This window comes from Grammomys surdaster, unplaced genomic scaffold (assembly GCF_004785775.1).
Source record: "Grammomys surdaster isolate TR1022 unplaced genomic scaffold, NIH_TR_1.0 125834, whole genome shotgun sequence".
Lineage (NCBI taxonomy): Eukaryota > Metazoa > Chordata > Mammalia > Rodentia > Muridae > Grammomys > Grammomys surdaster.
The window spans coordinates 3253131-3275595 of NW_021620662.1; the positions used below are offsets into that span (position 1 = coordinate 3253131).

The 22465-nt window shown below is 40.9% G+C and overlaps 1 protein-coding gene across 1 annotated transcript in view; it reads right to left on the minus strand.

Annotated features, from left to right (window-relative positions):
• Positions 1 to 22465, minus strand: part of Dchs2 (dachsous cadherin-related 2) — a 203670-nt gene that overhangs the window by 130836 nt on the left and 50369 nt on the right. The gene's annotated exons all lie outside the window — the stretch shown is intronic.

A 22465-nucleotide genomic window follows, 5' to 3' on the forward strand; every position in this document is an offset into this window, starting at 1 on the left:
GTGTGTGTGTGTGTGTGTGTGTGTGTGTGTGTGTGTGTGTGTGTGTGCTGGTGTGTGTTTAGCTCTCCTATTTCAACTTTGTTTCCCTGACAGAAAACAGCAGGAACACCATGTAATGTGAGCAATCATTAAAGAGTCCCAGCAGGGAAAAGGCGACTAACCAGTTGTCTTCAGTTTGTTAAGATTGCCTTTTCATGAACAAGTCTTATTATTTTTGCTGCACTTTAATTGTCTAACTTTTCTGTTAAGTAAGAATCCTGCCAGGTGACAGGAGACTTTTAAATGACTGTGTATGAAAGTTCTTTCAGGGGAACAGTTATCAGGACAAAAGGAAAACCACCCACCAAGATGAGCCAGTGCATTTCTTTCACTTCACACATGTCCACCACACACACGTAAGAGTGAGACTTGGAGACCCCCAAGAATGTGCTCACCATCCTGGTGTCTTAATGATGGAGGCCGGATGCCCCAAGCCCAGATCTCTATCTGATTAGGACCAGGATGTGACTCTTCTCATTCAGAAGTCCCTGCCATGTCTCCCCACTCACTGAAACTCTCTTTAATCTCTTCTACCACTAGGAAAAATGACAGAACACAGGAAATAACAAACGATTTAAGTATTCATCAAAGTGTTTAATTTAGAAAAGTCAACATAATGGAATATGAGATTAGGTGTTTACTATAAAAAGTTGGAAACAGTCAGGCCTGCTGGCATATCACTGTCACCCTAGCACTTCAGAAGCTGAGGCAGGTGAGTTCAAGACCAGCCTGAGCTGCACAGGGAGTTCAGTGCCAGCCTTTGCAACTTAGTGAGATATCATCTCTACAAAAAAAGCTGTCATTGTTCTTTCCCAAAGCTGTGCCCTTATTCAACAGCTAATTCCTCAGAACTGAAGACTCCCTCCTGAAGGAAGGAGGGAGCTCTCAGGCTCAGGCTGCTCACAAAACTTACTCTTCTACATGCCCCTCCCCAAGACCCTATAAAAAGTAAATGGTTGCTGAGAGGGAAGAATTCCTCCTCCATGAGCTATCTGGAAGGTGAGCAGGGAACTGCAGGGAGGGGCCTTTGTGAGACCTTATGCCTGCTGGGTAGGCTTTAGGGTGATTCTGTTTCCTAGCAGTTACCCACCCTTCTGAGAGTCACACCAGCAAACAGAGAGCTTTGCCATGCAGGACTTGGGTACAAGAACCTTTCTGGTCTGTTTCCAGTGCCTAGCCTAAGAAGAATAGACACTTATTCATTAATTCCCAGGAGAAGATATAAAATAACTCTAAATATTTGGTACTATTTCCTGTTTTGTCCTAATATGAAATTCCTACTGATATAATGCCAATATCAAGAAGAAATAGTAAGAAAAGAGATTCATAATGCAATAGCACATGCTTCAATGTATAATTACCCAATTACCCAGGTAAGACAAAAGGAAGAAATGCAATGGAGTAGATACGTGAACATATATTAGTAAAAAAAGGTTTGCCATCATGAGGAGACATCTCAACATACTTTTATACACGTTTTCCTATTTTAAATAGGACTAAATAAGGGTATTCACACAGGATCGATATGAATATTGTACATGAGTGACTTTTTCACACTTGATATTTTAATACAGGGATAAATAAGTGTATACACAAGTACACACACAGAGATAGCATGTGTGCGTATAGCAGCTACAAATGCAGACTGACTGAGTGGGCAACTACAGTGCATTTTCATCAGCGAATGCATTTTGAAATGTTAAATTTACAAATAAGTAAATGTATAAATTCTTGCTTTTCAGAAATTACTTTATTTTAGGTTTTATTCTGTGTATGTGGCATATGTAGTATGTATGCATTCTCACAAGTGTGCAGAATCATGACAACATAGAGCCAGACCTTAACATGGAACAGCTCCCTCTGTCAGACTCAATCTTGTATGTTGACACAGGCTCTCACACTGGACTTGGAGCTCACTGATTTGGCTAGACTACCTAGTCAGTTAGCTCCAGGAATCTGACTGTGTCTGTCTCTCCAGTGCTAGGATATGCTATGCACAACACACCCAGCTTTTTGTATGGGTGCTGAGGATACAGATGCAGATTCTCATGCTTGCATTCTCATCATCTAGATGCAAGTACTTTGTCAACTGAGTCATCTTCCCAAGCTTAATCTGTTTCTCCAATTTACTTAGAAATTGTATAATTCTATTTTTCAGTAACATAAGCTACATTAAGTCCATACCAAACCCATTTTGTTTTCCTGTGGAACACAGAGTACGGTTCAGACTTGGATCTTGGAAGTCGTTGTTTTTCACCTACTTTGAATGTCAAGTTCTATGTTGTACATTTATGAGGAACTGAAGCATATTCTTTCTGTGGGCGAATCATCAGCAACCGAAAGGCACAGGGTCTTGTTAGGAAGATTCTGCAGCTTTCAAAGGAGAGGAAGCTCCTGGCTCAGTCTGAAGACACTAAGGAAGGTTTCCAAAGAAGAAGGAGGGGTTGGAGCTAGAAATGTGTCTCAGATAGAACAAAACAAAGCAAGAAAACAAAATAAAGCCAGAGTTGAAATTTTCATGGGCAAAACTTAGGAATTTCTGAAAGGTGTATATGGAAATAAAACAGGTGAGGCTGGGCAATGACAGTCTTGTGCACTTTGGCCACCACTCTATCCCCTTCCTCTATCCCCTCTATCTTCCTCTATCCCCTGGCCTTAAGCTAATGCCCAGCTTTCTTTCTACATGGATTTTGCTATCCTAGGCTTTCCATATTAAAGGGATTCTTGTGGTCTTTGTGACTATGCATGCTCCTTTCACTGAGCACAGCACTTGAAGTCCATCCATGTTATACTGGGTGTCAGTACTTGATTCCTTTTTATGACCCCAGAACATTTTCAATAGTTGGAAAATTGATTGTGTCTCCTGCTAAAGTAGGTGTATACTAAAGACAATTCTTCATTCCTTCCTATATCACACAGAGAGGTGTTCAGAGCTGATTTGTTAAATTGCAAATAAGTCGGAAACAGTGAACTTGGCTCAACATCCTTGCAACATGTCAGTCTAGCGTTGAAGCCTGGGAATCCAACCGAGCTTCTTACCACTGAGAGAAAATTCATGCTACAGTCTATGTACATTTCTAACCATAACTAGCAAGTAAACTGAAATCCGAGGCTAGCGTGAATGTTACCATGCACTTGTACACACTTTCTTTATTGTTAGGAGGCACAGAGATTACTCAGGATCTTGGTTAAATATATTTTAAGGGGCTTTGGGTAGCATGTGAACATCTGCCCTTCTAAGGAGCTGCCAGGTGATGCTGCCCCTGCTGTTTTGGAGACCATCCCTTCATCCACAGAGCACAGAACACCACACTTTCTCTTCTTCAAGCGTGCTGGCATTTAAAACACATGTGTAAATAGTTTTTGATAAATTATTACACCTGTAATGCCCAGTATGAAATATTTGCAAATATATACCAAATACTTGCCACTTAATGAATGTCACTTAAACAAACCCCAGATGTAAAATGGACTCCATGCCTGTATTCCTGGACTGGCTTGTGAATAAAAGCAAAAGAAAATGAAGCTACGACAAGGAAAAGCAAGGGTTTTTGAGAATCAAAGAATTAAAAGAGGGGGAAAAATGAGTAAATCGGATTCTAGTTTAAATAACTAGTATTTAGAAATATAAGAAACCTTTCTTTGAATTAACATCATTAAATTTAAATATATATCTAAATGTTCTGCAGTCATAATTGCAAAATTTTTTGAGTATAGCTTCTGACATTCCTAGGAAATCCAACCTCACAGTAACAGCCATGCTAACATGGAGAACATGACGGATAACAAGGGTGAGAGCAGAAGAGGCCTAAACCCTACTGGAAGAACCACAGGCCACTAAGGAATGCTGAGAGTGAGCAGGAGAAACAGTCTTCCTCAGGGAAGAGCACAACAAGTGGTTACCCAAAACCAAATGGTCAGCTTGGAACACATACATGAAAGTAATATTATGTGGACTGATAAGGTTATATTTATGTGCTTGCAAGTGTGTGTGTGTGTGTGTGTGTGTGTGTGTGTGTGTGTGTGCATACAAGAACAAGAATAAAAAGGAGGGATATAAAAGAGAGCAAGGAAGAATGAGAGGACATGGAGGAAGACAGAAAGGATAAGGGACATTATATAATATTATAATCTCAGCCTTTGTACAATGACTGTAAGGAAGAAAACAGAATGAGAAGATGCAGGATATAGAAAAGGAATGTTTGCCATGGCTGGGAAGAAAGTGTGCGGGTGACAGAGAATGAAGACAAAAGCAAGGTCCAGCCAGAAACAAAGAAAGCAAACTTCCTCCTGGGAGAACGAATCCTGCAGCCATTAAATTCAATGCTAATTCAAATTAAAATCTCTCAGAGTTCTGGATTAGTGGCAGGAGAGTGTGTGAGCAACAACAGTGGGTTTCAGAAAATGGGACTTGTGGGGACCTTGTAGGATCTCAGTAGATATGTGTAGGAGCCTGAATAAGTAAGCCTTTCCCTCCACTCTGATCATATCAGAGGAGTGACAGGAAGGAGAACGGAGATCATCATGCATCCCTTCCCTTTCAGATACAGGATGACGTTATCTGTGAAAGCTGTGCACCTCTGTTGCAAGTCTGTGGCAGCTGGCAGGCTCTGGCTGCAGTCCCTCCCCTCCTCCTGTGATAATGGCATCTACAACAGGCAGAGCCCTCACGAGATAATCCCAGAACTCAATAATTCACTTGTGGCAGCTCTATTTCTTTTTTAATTAACAGCTTTCCCAAGAAAGAGGAAAGACTGCACTGTAGAAGGCAGATTCCTGATAAACACACCGTGACAATGGCAGATAAACAGGATGCTCCGAAGAGATGCTGCCAAAGCCTAGCTGACAGTGATTATTCACTGTGCAACAGAGCCTGCTAGGCTCTGTCCCTTCAGTAAAGAGACTTGCCATCAAAGTCATCCCAAAGTCACAGCTGAGTGAAGGAACAAACTACTTTTCAAAGCACTAGACCTGTTCAAGGAACAGGTAATCCATGGTACCCTGTACTGTGCAAATTTCCACTCCCTCAGCCCCTTCAGTGGCATTTGAAGAAGTTATCTCTGTGTAGAACCTCTAGCACTGTAAAGCTAAGTGAAAGAATGACCCACCGATACCACTGGTGTTTCCAAGCAATGCTGGAAAACATCTAGAAGGAGTTCAAATCATTACTTGGCTTAGAGGCCAGGTGGTTCTAGCAAAGGGCCCCATTATTAAAACTAGAGGCCTGAGGTGACAAAGCAGTTGACTTACTTGGAGAAGTGTCTTCACAGGAACCCACATTCCACTGCCCCACATCTTCACAGTACCAATCGGAAGGGCATGCCGGTTCACAGAATTCCATTTAACAAAACACACGCCCACGACGTAACATGGGAAGGCACAGTGTTTACATCAAGCACAACTGTCTTTTAAACAGGCCTTTAAAAGGCAGTGTTGCCATTTCCTTCCTAGTCTTTTCACCACAGGCCCTCACCTCAATCAACCATGTCAAGCCAGCTTCTTTGCTGGGGACCCACTCTCACTCTGAAAGCTGCAATGGTTGGGAAAATCAGGTGCCATTTTTACTACGTGTGTTAGCTTTCTACCACAGTAACAAAACAAAACAAAAAAAAAACTCAGCTAATCAAATTCAAAAGAGGAAAGGTTTATGAAGGCTAGTGTTAGGTCATCTGGGAGAAGAGAATCTCATTGAGTAAATGCCTCCAGAAGATCAGACTGGAGAGCATTTTCTTAATTAGTGTTTGAGGTGGAAGGGTCCAATCCATTGTGGGGGGTGCCATCCCTGAGTTGGTGGTCTTAGGTTCTATAAGAAATCAGGTTGAGCTAACCATGAGGAGCCAGCCAGTAAGCAGCACCCCTCCATGGGCTGTGCATCAATCTCCAGGTTCCTGCCCTGTTTGAGTTCTTGCCCTCACTTCCTTCCATAATGAACAGTACTGTGGAAGTATAAGCCAAATAAACCCATTCCTCCCCCAACTTGCTTTTGATCGTGGTGTTTCATAACAGCAACAACAATCCTAACTGGGACAGGCTTATTTGGGCACACGGTTAGTGACATACTACCTCGTGTCAGGGGAGTGTACAAAGCAGGTCTGATCATCACTTGACAGCAGAAAAGTACACCGAAAGAAAGAGCCTGAGGTCCCGGTGTCTCTTTTGGGAATACTCTAGTGTGGCCCAAACCTCCCATCTACTCTCATCTCATACAGTGCTCCAGGCTGGAGATGAAACCTTTTAACAGAGTCATGCCAGATCCAAACTATAACTCAGTGAAAATGGTCTGTAGCTGCTGCCCTGCCCCTGTAAGTCTGCCCTCCTCGTGACAGTTCCACATGAACTTTTGGAGTGTTCTTTCTGACCTGCTCTTACCCAGATCTTACTTTCCTTGCTTCACCAACCTCCTGGCTTTTCTTTTATTCTCGAAATTAGTGTAGGCTAGTCTGCCTAGACTTGAATTCCATGCCAGACTCTTCCTGGAACCATTGCCTTGCCTGACATTCCTTACACCTACCTTAGCCCTCACTTCACTGTGGAACTACCCAAGAAATGACAAGCAAGAGAAACTCTACCCTTATCTAAATGCATGCTTTATCACTGGTCTTATCATTTCTTAGTGGCAGATAACAGAAGATTTAGAATGTCTACAAAAGTTGCCCTTAGCTGGTGTCAGTAAACCATGTGTCCATCCTTTAACATCACAGTGTTTGCAGTCTTCCGATGTGGGTGTGCTCCACTCATTGGGGAGGATTCTAGATGAGACAAAGTGAAGAGCAGTGGAACGTACAGCTCCCCATAAGGCTTGTATGTAAAGAATCGTGCTGCAAAGTGTTGCTACAGAAAGAAAATGCCCACAGGAAACCAGTCTAAACTGGCACAATTTAAGAATGACTTCCTGGGATTGTGACATGCCAGTTAAGTCTTAAAAGGTAAAGAAAAATTTAATTCTATAAAAATAAAGGAGCCAGGCATGGTGGACCATGCACTGCTCTTCCTGGCATTCAAGAGGCTCAAGGAAGAGGATCACCACTAGTTCAACTCCAGCCTGGGCTACATGGTGAGTTCCAGGCCAGCCCTGGCTGTAGAGTAAGACCCAGTGTCAAAACAACCAGAAGGAAGAGGGAAAATAGGAGGAGAGGGGGAAGGAGAAAAAGGAGGAAGAGGGAAGGAGGGAAGGGAAGAAAACAGGAAGAGGAGGAGCAAAGGCATTCCAGACAGAGAGAACTGAAATGGCCAATGCAAAGAGGAGATCTGGTGTCCTGGAAAGAACAAGGGTCTCCAAGCATCACAAAAGGGTTTCAACCCAGCTCTGTCACATGCTATCTGAGACCTGAGGAAAGGATCTGAGTGGATCTGTGTCCTCATCTGTGGAATGCAGAGAAGAAGACTTTGCCACTTAGAATTCTGTGATATACTCAGAAGTGGAACAACACATTACAGTCTAAGTATCAGATACATAAGCAGCTTGACTAGAAATACATACGGTCATACCTAGCTGGTTTATGGGAAATCAGACTAGAGATTGACATTAGGGCCTGATTAAACTGCCCTTCATATTCAAACTCAAGGAATCAATGAATCAGGAAGTGGTACTGCCTGAATGAGGCTTCAGATTAACATGGTAGCACAGGAAAGGGAACAACCAGAGATAAAAAGCTTAGCTGGATATGAAGGAATTCATGATGGAAACAAATGCAAAAGTAAAGACAGAGCCAGTTCTAAACGTGAAAAAGTGTACAGACTGCCAACAACTGGTAAGTAGATGGGTATTAACACAAAGAAAATGGAAAAGTTAGAGGACTTTAAAATAGTGCCACTGGGAGACTTACAGAAATCAAAGCAGGTAAAGTTGGGAAGAAAAAAGAGAAATGCTATTGAATTCTAAGCTCCAGTGGGGAATTTTATGGATCTTCTAGTCACAAGGGGAAATCTTTAAACTTAAACTTAGAGTTTAGCAGTCGTGTTTGAAATGAGTCTTTTATTGTGAAAAAAAAAAGAAAAAGAAAAGAAAAAAGAAAAAGAAAAAAAGAGTTACTGTCTAATAGCATTCATCTGGTTTCTGGTTTATGCACATGACAACCCTGATTACTAGCATAGAAGATTGTACCTGCCTTCTCCAAGCAGGGAGGCAGCACTGGAGCAATGGGATCAAGAGCTGGGAATATTCCCTCACTTCCTGGCTGCTCAGCCTGTCCCCTTCTTTCTGTGAGGAAGTCTTCAGTTTGGGTTCTGACAATGAGCCAAGTTCAATTCCTCATGCCAAGAGCCAAAGGAATCCAGCCACTTCCTCTCCTCGGTCTTGGCAGATGGGACATGGACAGGTGTCCTCAGGTGGGCCAAGTAGATGTTTCTACCAGAAATCATTTTTGAGGTCATGAAGCAGACAAGGAGCAGTTTAGAACCCATCTAAGCAGCAGCATGGTTTTTCTGCCCCATGACCTGGTGCCCTAGTTCCTGACCATCATACTCTTTTTAACTCCAGTTTCCAGGGACTGGAAGCAGTGTTTAAAGTTACCCAATATCCGCCCAAGAGTTGTTTTCCTACTTAAGTTAACCAAGATTGGATTCCATTGCCATAGAACTTCAAAATGTCTCCACTGTAATTGATTCCTTCTGAGCGTAATAAGAAGCAGAGTATGTGAGTGATTCCAGCGTAGGACTCTCTTGGGCCTCTGGCCCTGCTCCTTCCTGACTGTGTTATCTTGAGGAAGCCATTCATCTTGGATGCTTCAACTTCTCCATCTGCAAAACAGGGGTCTTAACCCTGACCCGAGGCATGGAGGACTGTGGAAGTGAATGAAATGATATGAAGCATTTACCAAGGACTTGATACATGAGTACAGATTGTGTCAGAGGTGGTTGTAATCATGCAATGAGTGACAACAGTGTAAGTGTCCTTTGAATTAGCCATGATTTCTGTCCTTCAGTTCAGGGGGCATATGTAGTAAATAGTTCATGACTAAAAGGAATGATATAGCACATAAGAAGATAACCCAAAAGCCTTTATGCTGATTTCAAAACATTTTTCATAAACCAGCTGTGTTGATGCCATAGAGTTGTTATAAAATCTCTATGGCTGGAAAAGGGTTTTAAGAGCCACCTAAGAACTTTGGGACAGTTAAAATGGAAAAATTGGCAAAGGAGGTTTATGGTAAGCCTTGAGAGTGTCAAGAAGACAAAAGTTCTCCCTGGGTTAGATTCAGAATCCTTTATGGGTTCTATTGGTTAGACAAAAGAAAAATCTCAGGCAAAATAAAGTCAAGTTCTTCCTTGAGAAAATGTGGCGAGACCTCCAGGATGAGGAGGTAGCTGGTCCACTTGAAAATCTCTATGCCAGAGATCTTTCTATAAAATTCTTGGATCTGTTTTCCCAGAAAAAAAAAATCTGGATCATGTATGTGCTTAAATCTAAATCTGAATTGTGCTACTGCAACCTTCGTCAATATTCTCCACAATACACCTGTGCCTTGCATCATCTAATTACTGGGTGCTCAGTTTTAGGATCTTCTAGCGACTTGGAAATTCTATGGCATTTTCCCTCTAAATTTCTGATTATCCCAGCACCACGTATTGAAAAGGACCGTCTTGCCCTGTGGCTCTGTAATTCCTCTTCGGAAATAAATCAAGAGGCCACATGAGCACTTGTTTTGGGGCATTTACTCTCTTGCTCCATCCATTGATCTGTCTCTTCCTGTGCTGGCAATGCACTGCCTGTCTCCTTTCCCACACTTTCACTCTCAGCCTCTGACCCCAGAGTGCCAGTCCCCAGACCTTGTCTTCTGACTGCCTTGGTTAGTCTTAGCTCTGTATGTGTTTACAGTTATTTTACAATTCCCTCATCAAATTGCATGTGCTCGAACACACACACATACACACACACACACACACACACACACACACACACTTCTGAAACATTTAATGCAAATTGCACTGAATCCACAGGGCAGCACAGAGTGGCATTGACACCCTTACAATACTGAATAAACAGCAGCAAGCAGATCTCACCTGGTGCTAGGAGGTACTGAATACTAAACCAAAGCCTGAATTTGAATCATTACAGGGAACTTGGGATCCAATTAACTGAGTGAGATTTGGGAGACTTAAACAAAAGACTTGTTATTTTATGGTGTTAGGAAGACAAAGCCTGTCTTTCACACTGGGTATTGATAAAAAATTTATATGCGACGGCATTGAAATATATGTGTGATTTGTCAAGATGTAATTCAAAAAGTAAGTTATTTCCATGGGACTCTTGGTGTGCAAGCCACATGACTTCAAGAGCCCAGTTTGTTTCAGTCACAACACAACTGTTTCCAATAAACCTAACAGCACGGAGGAAAGAATGCTGGTCTGAGCTTGTTTGGGAAGATGGTTCAATTACTAATTTATTTTCAACTTAAAGTTAAATACTGCGATAAAAATGGGCAGAGGGATGGCATACAATATGTGTCCAGAATAACATTTACATGCTAAAACCAGGAGCAACAGAATGAGAGAAGTATTCTAAATCTACCCTGCAGCTGAGCCCTGGATCTACCTACCTTTCTCCACCAAATTCTATGCCCTTTATACCTAACAGTATGCAGGCTACATCCTGAGGCTCCTTTGTTCACCAGACTCCCAGAGCCTGCAACCAATGGGGGCAGGATAGGAGAGCCCAGAGGAGAATATGACCAAAAATACATTGTATGAAATTCTCTCCAGACTACAAGAGGCTGCAGAAATCATGGCAGTTGTACAGGTTGTATCAGTTGTGCAGGCTGGATAGGTTACAACAGATATGCGGACTGTAGTAATTATCTAGGCTGTGTTGGTTGTGTTGGTTATGCATGCTACAGAGAGTATACAGGCTCTGTGAGGAATGACAGGTATGCAGGCTATAGAGATTATAGCAGCTGTGAAGGCTATAGAGGTTATGCCAATGAGGTAGGCTGTAGAGTTTACATAGGCTGTATAGGATGTGTTAGTCATGCATGCTATAGAGGATGTGCAGGCTATACAGGTAATGACAGTCATACAGGCTGTAGAGGTTATGTTGCTTAGGCAGGCTGCAGAGGTTAGGACTTTAGAGGCAGATTATGGGCATTTTCCAAATCAAAGAGTAAGTTATAGTTAGGTGATTTATAGAATACAGGCTATAGTTTGTAGAGCAGACATTTGAACTTTGTGTGAAAGAGGCATTCCTTCACTCCTCTATATGCTTCCCTCTGCAACAGGCCCCCTCCTAGAAGATGCTGAACTTCGGTCTAGATTACTTTTGTCCCTCAAAACACATTACCAACCCAACCAAGTGGTAATCATCTCCTTGCAGTGGCCGACTAGTACCAAAAATACTAACAGACTAATCTAAGTGTTTTGTGATGCTCAGAGTGAGGTGAAGTTGACAATGGTCCTCTCTGAGTGCCTACTAAAGAAGCAGGAAGGTCAAATTTGAGTCACTAACAGAACATACTCACACACACACATCATATACACACATATGCATACATATACATACATACACACATATATACACATATGCACACACATATACACATACATATATTCATGCATACATACTCATACACAAACACACACACACTTACACACACATCAATAACCAGAAGACTGCTTCATTGGATGTTCAAGTAGGCATTCTATTCTGTTCAGTGGATATTCTGGTCTGAGTGTGAGTCAATAGCTCACTAGTACCTTATCTAAATTTTAGAATAGTTTTAGTATCTGGTTACACAACAAGTTATTTCATTTTATTTTATTTTATTTTATTTTATTTTATTTTATTTTATTTTATTTTCAATAATATCTTGGGTATTCTTACCTGGGCTTTTGTTGTCCTTGTAGAGGACTTACTTTAATTAACAAAATTAACACTTTGTCAAGTTTAATTTCCAATGGGCTATTAACTAACTTTGCACTGACCTCTACAAAAGCTATATTGAATTATTTAATGTAAAAAAATGGAGCATCTTCCCACCTAATTAGTGTTTTTAATATGTAATATTAAAGTTGAAATGTAATACTTCACTTTCCAAAAGGAATGTATATTTCCTGGTAGGTTTATTACAAAGTATCCTGAATGCTTTGTCTTTTATAGTAAATGTAATCATCATTTTCACTTTCCTTTTACTTAATTATGCCATTATGCATAAATAAAATTCATCATAAAACATTACAGATGGTTAAAAATAAGCCCTCTGTCACTCACCCTTCTAACACCTCTCCTGCCACCAAAGGGGAGCCTATGAGAGCTGGACCCATAGCCATCCAAACATTTTTCATGGTCTTTGAATTTGAGGGCGTAGGGGATGTTGTTTGACATCAACAGAACTGTGCTACATATTTTCCCCATGACTTCTCGTGTGGTGGTATGATCTGACAAGAGTCTCCATGTCAGCAGATACAGCTTTGTCTGAAGCTGTCATTGTGATGCTATAAAAATGTGATTATGGTGGATGGAGAGATTTCTCCATTGTTCAAAGCATTTGCTCTTCTTGAAGAAGACTTGAGCTCAGTTTCCAGTGTTTAGATGGTAGCTATGACCACCTGAGACTCCAAGAAGTCCCATAGCCTCTTCTAACCTCAAGGTTTCCTATATTTACATGGTACACAGACATACAGTCAGGCACACACACACATTCACACAAAATAAGATGCATTTTTAAGTATGTGATTGTGGATTTACTAATGTTTCTCCACTAATGGACACTAAAGTCCCATTACATTCGTCACAATGAAAATGCTACTTATTTGCAAAATCTCTATGCAAAAATGCTGACACTTTAAAAATGTATACACTTTGGGTCTCAGAGTCAACAGTATTTTACCAAAGACTGAAGTTTGCATGCTGGCACATCTGTATTCCTAGCAATTGGAATTTTCAAGTAGGAGGATCACAAGTTTAAGGCTAGCCTTGGCTACATATGATATTATTTCAAAACAGCAAGAAAAATTGAAAGTTATCAAATTGCTCTACAAAATAATTTACTAATACCAACATAATGAAAAGGCCATTTTCACTTTATAATTTACATTTTGGTTCTAAATTTATGCCAACTTGCCAAAGCGGTATTAAATGACTGTCTTAAATTAATATCTGTTGGACATATTAATATCCAGTATTTATATCTGCCTTGATCATTTTACTATCTTCTTCTACTAGACAAATCCTTAAGTCCTCTTTGATAATCCCAGGAACACAGCACAGCCCTGTACTTCCTATGAGCACAGGCCTCTTGTATGTCACATATGCATTCCATGAAGTCATTTTCTGTCTTACTTATGATGTCTTATCAACCATAAATTTTGAGTTTGTAAATATGATATTTATAAAGCACATATCTTATTAACAGGCTAAGCAATAAGATCTAAGCAAGGACTAATACTTTCAAAGTAGTTATAACCACAAATAACATTCCACAAGAAGTTTGGCAACTGCAATGTGCAATGAAAAAAAATCTGTGATTTCATTTTGATATCAAAGTCCAAGGTCTAATAGCACTACCTTTGCCAAAATAGTGACGCTTCAGCTGGAGCTGCTTGAAGAGCAAAAATGTAATTGTTTTCCCATCTAAGTTTGCACAGTACCTAAAGCCCTTGCTGTGTTGAATCTGTGTCTAATCACTTTCCTGCTAAGTTAGTCATTCTTCCTCTGTGGTCCCATTGCTGTCTGCACTTAGACTGACAGAGTACTCTAGGTTGAGTGTTTTACTTTCTTTATCTCTCATCCTCCCCTGAGACAGAGACAGCTCCTGGAGGAAAGGAGAGAGTGAAGGAAGGATGAAGCAGCCAGTTGGGATCCTGCCTTAGAACCTGATACTCCAGGCTAACGTGCTGAAAACTCAGCTTGATGTCTAGCAAACTACTGAACTTGCACTTGGAGAATATGGTAGTTATCTTTATGCTACTGTTTAAAATATTACCAGATACAAAGCACTTCATAAGAGGAAAAGATTGTTTTGATCCATGATCAGATCCCTTTATGTTGGGGATGAGAGGTGGGGGTGGGGGAACCATCTTCCTGAAGCAGTGCATTATGGGGAAAGATACTACTCTGACTGAAGATAGATGGCAAAGATAAATGGGAGAATAAGTGTCCAGTCCCATTATTTCTTTGAAGGGCACACTCCCAATAATCCAATTACCTCCCCTCAACCCCAGACTCTCAGTAGTACCACAGGCTTACAATGAAGTAGTCAACCCATAGGCTAGACACATATCTGAGCCATAGAAAATACGCAACTTTAGAATTTAATTTCAAAACCCTGTCTGTATTTCTATCATGCTGGTGGCTCACATTGCATTGTGAATCCGAGTTTGTATCTCAAAATTTTGTACCAGTTTCTGAGTTTTTCTTCTTTGTTAGGATTTTCATTTTGTTGTTGTTTTGAGAGAGAGAAAGAGAGGGGGGAGAGAGAGGAAGTTGGATGGGTGGGGAGAATTTGGGAGGACTTGTGGGAAAGAATATGAAATACACAGAAAACACTTTAAATGAAAAAAATCTTTCTGTACTTTCACCTCTAATAAAATTCTTTCACCTCTACTAAAAATGCTAATACCACAGATGTAAACATACCTGTTTGCAAACTATGACCCTTTGAAGAAGATTAAAATACATTCTCACACATTTTGGTTTTACTGCCCCTAAATTAACTTTTGCCACTTCTAAAAATTAACAGTGTAAATGAAACTCGATAACTGAGCATATCTGCATCTCTATTTTAATGTGACAAAAACTGCAAGACGTCCTATTACTTATATGAAAGCAACTATATTATACACTTATTATCCATATAGGCTAAGAAGTTTGAGACCAAAGAAGATAATAGGAACTGGAGAAATGGTTCAGTGATTATGAGCACTGGCTGCTCTTTGGGAGGACCTGGCTTCAATTCCTAGAACTCACATGGTGGTTCACAGCCACCTATAACTCCAGTTCCAGGGGATCTGACGCTATCTTCAGGATTCCATAGGCAAAGTACATTCACATAAAATAAAGAAAATAATTTAATTTCTTTTTAAGAGAAGATACGAAAAGAAACATTTTAAAAATCACAGGTAAACCCTATTTTTGCTGCACAATTAGGACTTTCTGCGTTTCATCAAATAATGTCTTTCACATGTTGACTCTCTCTGCTTATGCTGTTGGAAAAGTCTGGGATGGCTGGAGCTATCTATGCAAAACACACACACACACACACACACACACACAGAGAGAGAGAGAGAGAGAGAGAGAGAGAGAGAGAGAGAGAGAGAGAGAGAGAGAGAATCTCACCAGAAGGCTTAAGAGTCTCCATGAAATCTCTGTGAACTTTGCCAGCATTTTATACAATGACTCAAATTTTTGTTGATGTGGGCAAAAATAAAGATATCACAGCAGCAGTGGCTCTTTGAAACCAGAGTGCTTTAAAAACATGATGCTAAGTCTTTTCTGTAGTCACAACTAAAATAGGATAGGAAACCTCATTGACTTGAAAGCCAAAAGGAAATTGGCTTAATCATATTTTAAAACTTAAAGCCAAAATTTCTTCAATATGATGATGTGGACAGTTCAAAGGTTTTCTATATTGACTAGAACAGCCTGTTGGATCTCTAGGGGCCCAAATATAAGGAAGGCCACTGCAGAAATTTTGGAAGGAAGAGGGTTGTATTTCCTGAGTAACACACAATAAATAATTTTCTATTTTTTCCCTAACATACTTAGGTCAAGCATGTAGAAAGTCCATTTTTAAAACTGTATAATATGTGAAAAAAGTAAAATAAACTAGAAAATAGTAAATCTGTTACTATGTGACTACTAGCAAGTTGTATGGCATAAGTAAAAATTTGAGAATGTGTCTTTCCTGTGTTTAGGTTAAAGGTAGAGAATGGAACAAAAGATCCTCTCTTCAAAATAAGAGAGCCTAACACTAGACACCTGGTGTCTATTTAAACCCTTAACTTGTACTATGAAATTCCCATGTCCTCTACTAGACGGTCTACTACAGCTGTCCATTTGAAAGTCTCACTATGTACTATGAAGCACTTTGTTTAATTTAAATGTTTATAAACAATAAAAAACATGGCTACAAAGGCAGGAGGCTCTAAAGATTGGAGAAGGGAGGCTGCATGTCATGGGCACAACAGATTGCGTTGATGCCACATTCTCATTAGACAGACGACTGAGAAGGCACGAGCCCTCCATGGCAATGTATCCTCCATATCTAGCAATCTGTAATCACTACATAAAATGAATAGGTAAACTTACTTGCTGTTGTACTAAATAAAATACCCTCAACATGAAGAGCACAGTACTCATTCACTATTTCAAATGCCATCTGGGCCATCCAGTGACTTTTCAGACTTATCACTAGTGACAAAGTTTAGATGGCAAATGCATAGAGAGAGCTGCTCCATTCGCTTCTAGTCAGCACAATCTAAATGACTAGTCCCAAGGAGGCTATAATTTTCTGAGCACGTCTCTACTTGGTGACCTTCAGAATAAATAGCATCATCATTCCTCAATCCTGTAAGCAAAGGTCCCCAAGTAGGAAGGCAAAGCACTGAGCTCTAGGTCCAAACTCCTATTGACCCAAACTCATCTTTATTGATACTCCAGGTAATTCCACTGTGTATTGGAAATACCCTCTTCTTTGAATAGTTCTCCAAATGTTCCCTTCATCTTCTAAGTGTTAATGGAAACTTGGTGGTACTGGGAGGTTTTGCATACCAGGACACTTTTTACTTCCTTATGTCCACGGGTAATGGTTGTTACATGTTCTTCACACTCCCAGTGACACTGGGCTAGGAATGGATGGAGATCCTCTTTGTTGTTCTCAGCCTATCTTTCCATTGTTAAAAATCTCATTTTCTGAGGAAAAAATATTCTTATCAATTACACATCTGACAGAGGGTTCATACCTAGAATGTACAAAGAACTCAAGAACCCGCACGTCAAGAGAAAGTATCTCTGATATAGGACACAGAGCAGGCCCAATTAAAAGTGTGGTAGAGAAATAAACATCGAGTTTCAACAGATAAAATTCAAATGGCTTTTATCATGGTTCTGAGACAAAAGAATACTTTATGAGTGTCCGTACATCACATTCTTGAGAATAAAACAAATCACAACATATATACATTCATACTAAAGCTAAACACACACAAAGCTACTTCAAATCTACTGCTGAGAGAAAGTTTTACTTGCTATGAAACAAAGAGAATTAGGCATGGACTCTGCGTCTGGGGCTCTCTCTCACACTGTGGGTTTGAAGGAACAGCTCTGAATGAGCAATGAGGGTGATTCTCACTTACAGGCTCACTACAGAGAACAGCTTAGGAAGATGAGTGCTGTCGTCTCTACTGTGCAGAAGGGTAAGCTGAAGCACAGAGAGGTTAAGCCACATGTGTGCCTAAGATCATCAGAGAGCAAAGGTCAGAGCTAGACCTTCAGCCAGATGGTCCATCTCCACAAGCCATGCCTTGGTTTCAGATGGGTCCCCCACTGCTTCCTCCCAAAGGCATGTTGAAATGATCTTCAAAAGTAAAGAAGTGTACCTCCCAGTGAGAAAGAAGCAAACAAATCGACTAATCACCTTATCTATCTCTTCACATGTACAACATGGATTGTCAACTAGTCCAGATTATGAGGTTAGCATTTTTCTGATCCAAACAATATTTTACTATGATGAGGTGACACATAATTGAACCTAGATTTGTGGTAAAAACACTAATGCTAACACATAAGCACACACATGAGCATACACCCGTCCCAACACAGTACAAAATGAGGGAATTAAATAAGTGGAAAATTAAATAGTAAATACACCAGTGCCAAGACTGTAATTTTGTAATGTGTTACAATATTCTCACTGGGAGTAACTTTTGCAAATGGAATATACATAGGATCCCTCCTTGTTTATTCTCCCAAGTATGTGCTTATCCACAACTCCATGGTTACCTCGAGGAGAATTAACATTGTAAATGATTAAAGGTACGTCTCTTTAAGAGCTTTGCTGCTTCGAAAGTTGTTTTCAAACAGATCTGGATATTCTATAGTGAATTTCAACCTGTTTTGTTTCCTGCTCTTAAGCAGGTAGATTTTGAAGAAAGATCATCTGAAGTCTTCATGCCACCAGGTGACCTCAGACATTTTAATCACAGTATTTAGCCACACCTCTGATGAAGAACTGTCTTCATTGAAAGGTTCAGTGGACCATAGACTGGTCAGGGAGTTGAAGGGTTCTGCCCTTCTGATATAGCATTCATGTGAATGGGATGGATGGATAAGCAGCTTTAAATAAGGAGAGACTTTCTCAAGAGCCAATCTCTGAACATCTGGTGTCATGTGATCATAAAACATATCCTTAAACAAAAGGGATTCCATATTCAACCACATTTGTTCCATCTGTCTTCTGTCCAGCAGGCAAAATTCTCCAGGAAACTGTCTACACTTGATGACTTCATTCCCTCCCACCTCTGCCTTGGGCTCCCTTGGGCTTCCTCCACGCTGTTAAAAAGCCTCAGGGACCATGTTGTGAAGTTCAACTACATACCAAGGTGCTCATATCACTTGCCTCATCCTCAGCCTCTGGCATGGTTTCCTTCCTCACTTCCTGTCTCTCTTCCTCTGCTCTGCTGACCTCCTTTACTCAGAGAAGCCCCTTCCCAATTTTGTAGCAAACTCCTCCTGCCACTTCCTGGCATCCATCACTGGGACTCTTCTCCCTAGAGCAGAGTGACCAAGCCTATGATGTCACTTTACATGCAAAAACTCATTGCTTTCTCACTACTTTGCATGTTAAGTACAGAACTCTAAACCACGGGCTGTCATAATAGGACAGATGCCTCTCAGGGTCCTCAGTATGAAGTATAAATTTATAAATGTATTCCACTCACCCAGGCTAGTAACACAGAAATCATAAGTCACTCCTCACATTCAGTCTTCCAGGATAACAGGCCAGGAAGATGAAGAGAATGTACAGAGTCACTTTTACCTATTGATCTAAATATCAGATTATTGATACAGAGGACTCTAAAGACAAGGCATTTTCCCCAGTAATCTCATGCTGGAAGAAGAAAAAGCACCAGGCAGAGGGAGAATTTGTCTCCCAAAAACAGAACTTCACACAGATATAACAACTTGCCAGGCCACCTTCTAGGATGAGACTGAAGCCTAGACAGTGATGAATCAATGGTGGATAAACCCACACCATAATCCTGATAGCATATGTGCATGTCTTTGACCCTCTATTTAAATTTTAACCTCACTTCAAGATCCAAAGAAGAACTTGGGGAGTCATTGGATCACTTTGTCTTTCTTTGCAATGCAGACACAATAAATAAAGCTTCTTTCTCTGCATCCTGTGTTTAATCTGTCTCTCTTCATTGGCTCATTGAGGATGGATAGTCAGATCTGGCTTTGGGCACATTTGTGATTCTTCAAGCTGGTATCTTCACCAGCCTCCCTTCCTTCTACTGATTGACCAAATATGGATTTCCCTCCCCATGGCTCCTGCCACCAGTCACATCCACAAAATGTGGGAGTACAAAGACAAAAATCTTTAGCATTGACCATAGTCTCTGTACTGCAACCACACCTGGCTTCTTCTCCAACTTTCAGTGAGTCTGTCCTGCCTCATTGGATGAGGCCAATCCTTTAGCCTAACAGATTTCTACTCAGCCTTTGGATGCCAGATCCATAAACGCATCCTCAGAACTGCCTGTCTGTCCTTCAGCGTAAACTTACACATTATCAAGTCATTCTTGTTAAATCTTATCTTGACTTCCAACTGAGTGGCTTGTTACTTGATGCGTGCCTCCTCACTGGACTTTAAACCCTGTCAAGGAAGAATCGCATCTCTGTTTTTCACTGAAACATTCCCCCAAAGGAAAAACTGTCATTGCTATACTTGTTATTTAAATTCATGGCTCATTTTTCATTAATCATTTCTTTCTATTTCATTCATGACTTTTCCTTAAGTCCTTTCCATTTCTGAAAGTAATTGAGAAAAAAAAAAGGATGATTAAACTGGCTTTGTAATTAATCATCATTTCCTCCTAAGCCCTTCATCCACAGAAAAGGGTGAAAGGCTACGAGGAGGAGACTTTGGTGTACTATAAGATTATAACCGTGTATTTGGATGTTAACATATTAAACAAAGGGCATGGCTGAAGGTTTCCTGGTGGCCCAGATGCCTTTGTGATCTCCAGTGTCATATTTTCATTAGCTCGTAACCTCACAGAGTTTTACACCACACAAAATTAATAACATGAGGGCACCACAACCTTCCGTCCTTCTCCCACCCTCCTCCCCACAAAAGATAGCATTAGATTCTGTGTTGTCCTATTCTTTGGGTAAGTGCAGACAGCAGGAAACCCATGCAAATGTATCTTTAAGAGCAAAGCCAACCAAGAGAAACTGTTCTCCCTGGCTGAGGCAGCCAGCAGAAGCAGCCCCTGGAGACAGCCGGAAAAAAAAAATTAGGGAATCCAATGAGATCTGCATCGGACTTGGAGGCTCGTCAACACTGGGTCCCTTTGGGGATATTGGACTTCTCATTTGCACTACATATTTGCAAGGGAGACATGCTCCCAACAGGCTTTCTGCATCAACCTCAAAAATCATTACACTTACTCTGTAATTAATGCACTAACTACTCCATATTCTCTAGAGAAAGATCCTGATTTAATAACAACTACAGAGACTCTGGTAAAGGGTCTTTGGGGGGGTGGGAGGAGTACATACTGTATGAAAGAGTAATCCTGAAAAAAAAACTGTTTTGCTTAAGCAAAAATTCAGGAGCCTTCCACTTCAGTGAAATTCTAGGGGTCGGTGTGTACAACGAGTGATTATAATCTTTCTAAGATAGTGATGTTGCATTTGGTCCTTCCTACAACTAATTCCATGCAGTGCCTAGTGACCCTTCCAGGAAGTTTGGGACAGCATGTCTAACCCCATTTAAAGTTGCTAAGCTGGAGTAGAGCCAGAGCATCAGAAGCCTCTACAACAGGCACAGCGGCTATGCAGGCCACTCTGATCAGTAGCCTGTGCCACCCAGCAGGCAGAGTGATGCTAAATTCCAGCGATATGTGAAGAAGACACCTAGGACATCTTCCACCACCAGCACCCCCACCCCCGGCACCCACAGAACTCTAAACTAGAGCCTTCAGTACAGGAATAAACCCTTGCTGTCTTTCGAAGTTGGAAGATAATCTCCCTCCATTTTTGTTTTTGTTTGCTTTTGTTTGTTGGGAGCCGACTCCTAGCAGAAAGCGGCTATCATCTTTGCAGCCATCTCGAACCATATACCCTGACAAGAGACTTGTTTTCAACAGCCCACAACAGCTGAGCACACTCTGATAAACATCTTGTTTTTCTCACATATCTTGTTTTGCTGTTTGTGCCACCAGCAGCTAGGTGCACGTGGTCTCCACGTTGCTAGCTAGGTGCACGTGGTCTCTACACTGTTAGCTAGGTGCACGTGGTCTCCTCACTGCTAGCTAGGTGCACGTGATATCCACACTGCAAGGCACATGACGTAGTGCCTTCAGCTGTGCTTGTCCACAAGGGCAAGGCACGTGGTAAAGCATATAAATACTCAGGATTTCCTTTCAATAAATGAGACTTGATCAGACCCTCTGTCTTGTCTCCATTCTTTGCATCTCTCACCCCCACTCTCTCTCTTGCTAGACCCTGACCAGAGGACCAGAGAAGAAGAATGGGCTGTTACAAAGTGGCCCCCGAACATGGGGCAGAACGGGCAGTTACATATGTTGTTACTATTTTTACACAGATTTTGTTATACAGCTTAGGCTGACCTCATACCCACAGAACTCCTCATGCCTCAACTTCCAAAGTTATAGGCATGAACCACCACACCCAACTTATTGTTCCCCTGCTCCTTTATTAGAGATAATTCACCGTAAGCCACCAATTTACCATATCTAAGATGAAATGAATGTGTCCTAACCTAACGTGATAGCTATTTTGGGCTCTCAACTTGACTATACCTAGAATGAACTCAAACCCCAAAATGGAAAGCACACCTGTGACAGAGTTCTGTTTAATTGGATGTGGGAAGATTTACTTCTAATCTGGATCTTTGAGGGAGGAAAACACACCTTTAAACCAAATATAATCCAGGTCCCAATTTCTGCTGGAAGCCTACTTAAGGACACGGGAAGAAGTTTTGCTCTTTGCCTGCTTGCCCTTACCTTACGAGCAAGTCCATTCCTTCCCTGTAGTTAGAGCTTACTTCTTCAGGATTTCAGCATATACTAAAGACCAGCTGATACAGCCAGGCTACTAGACTGAGCAACTACTGGATTCCTGGATTTTTCTCTTCACACCCAGCCATTGTTGGATTAGCTGTACCTCAATCTATAAATCATTCTATTAAATCATAGATAGATAGATAGATAGATAGATAGATAGATAGATAGATAGATAGAT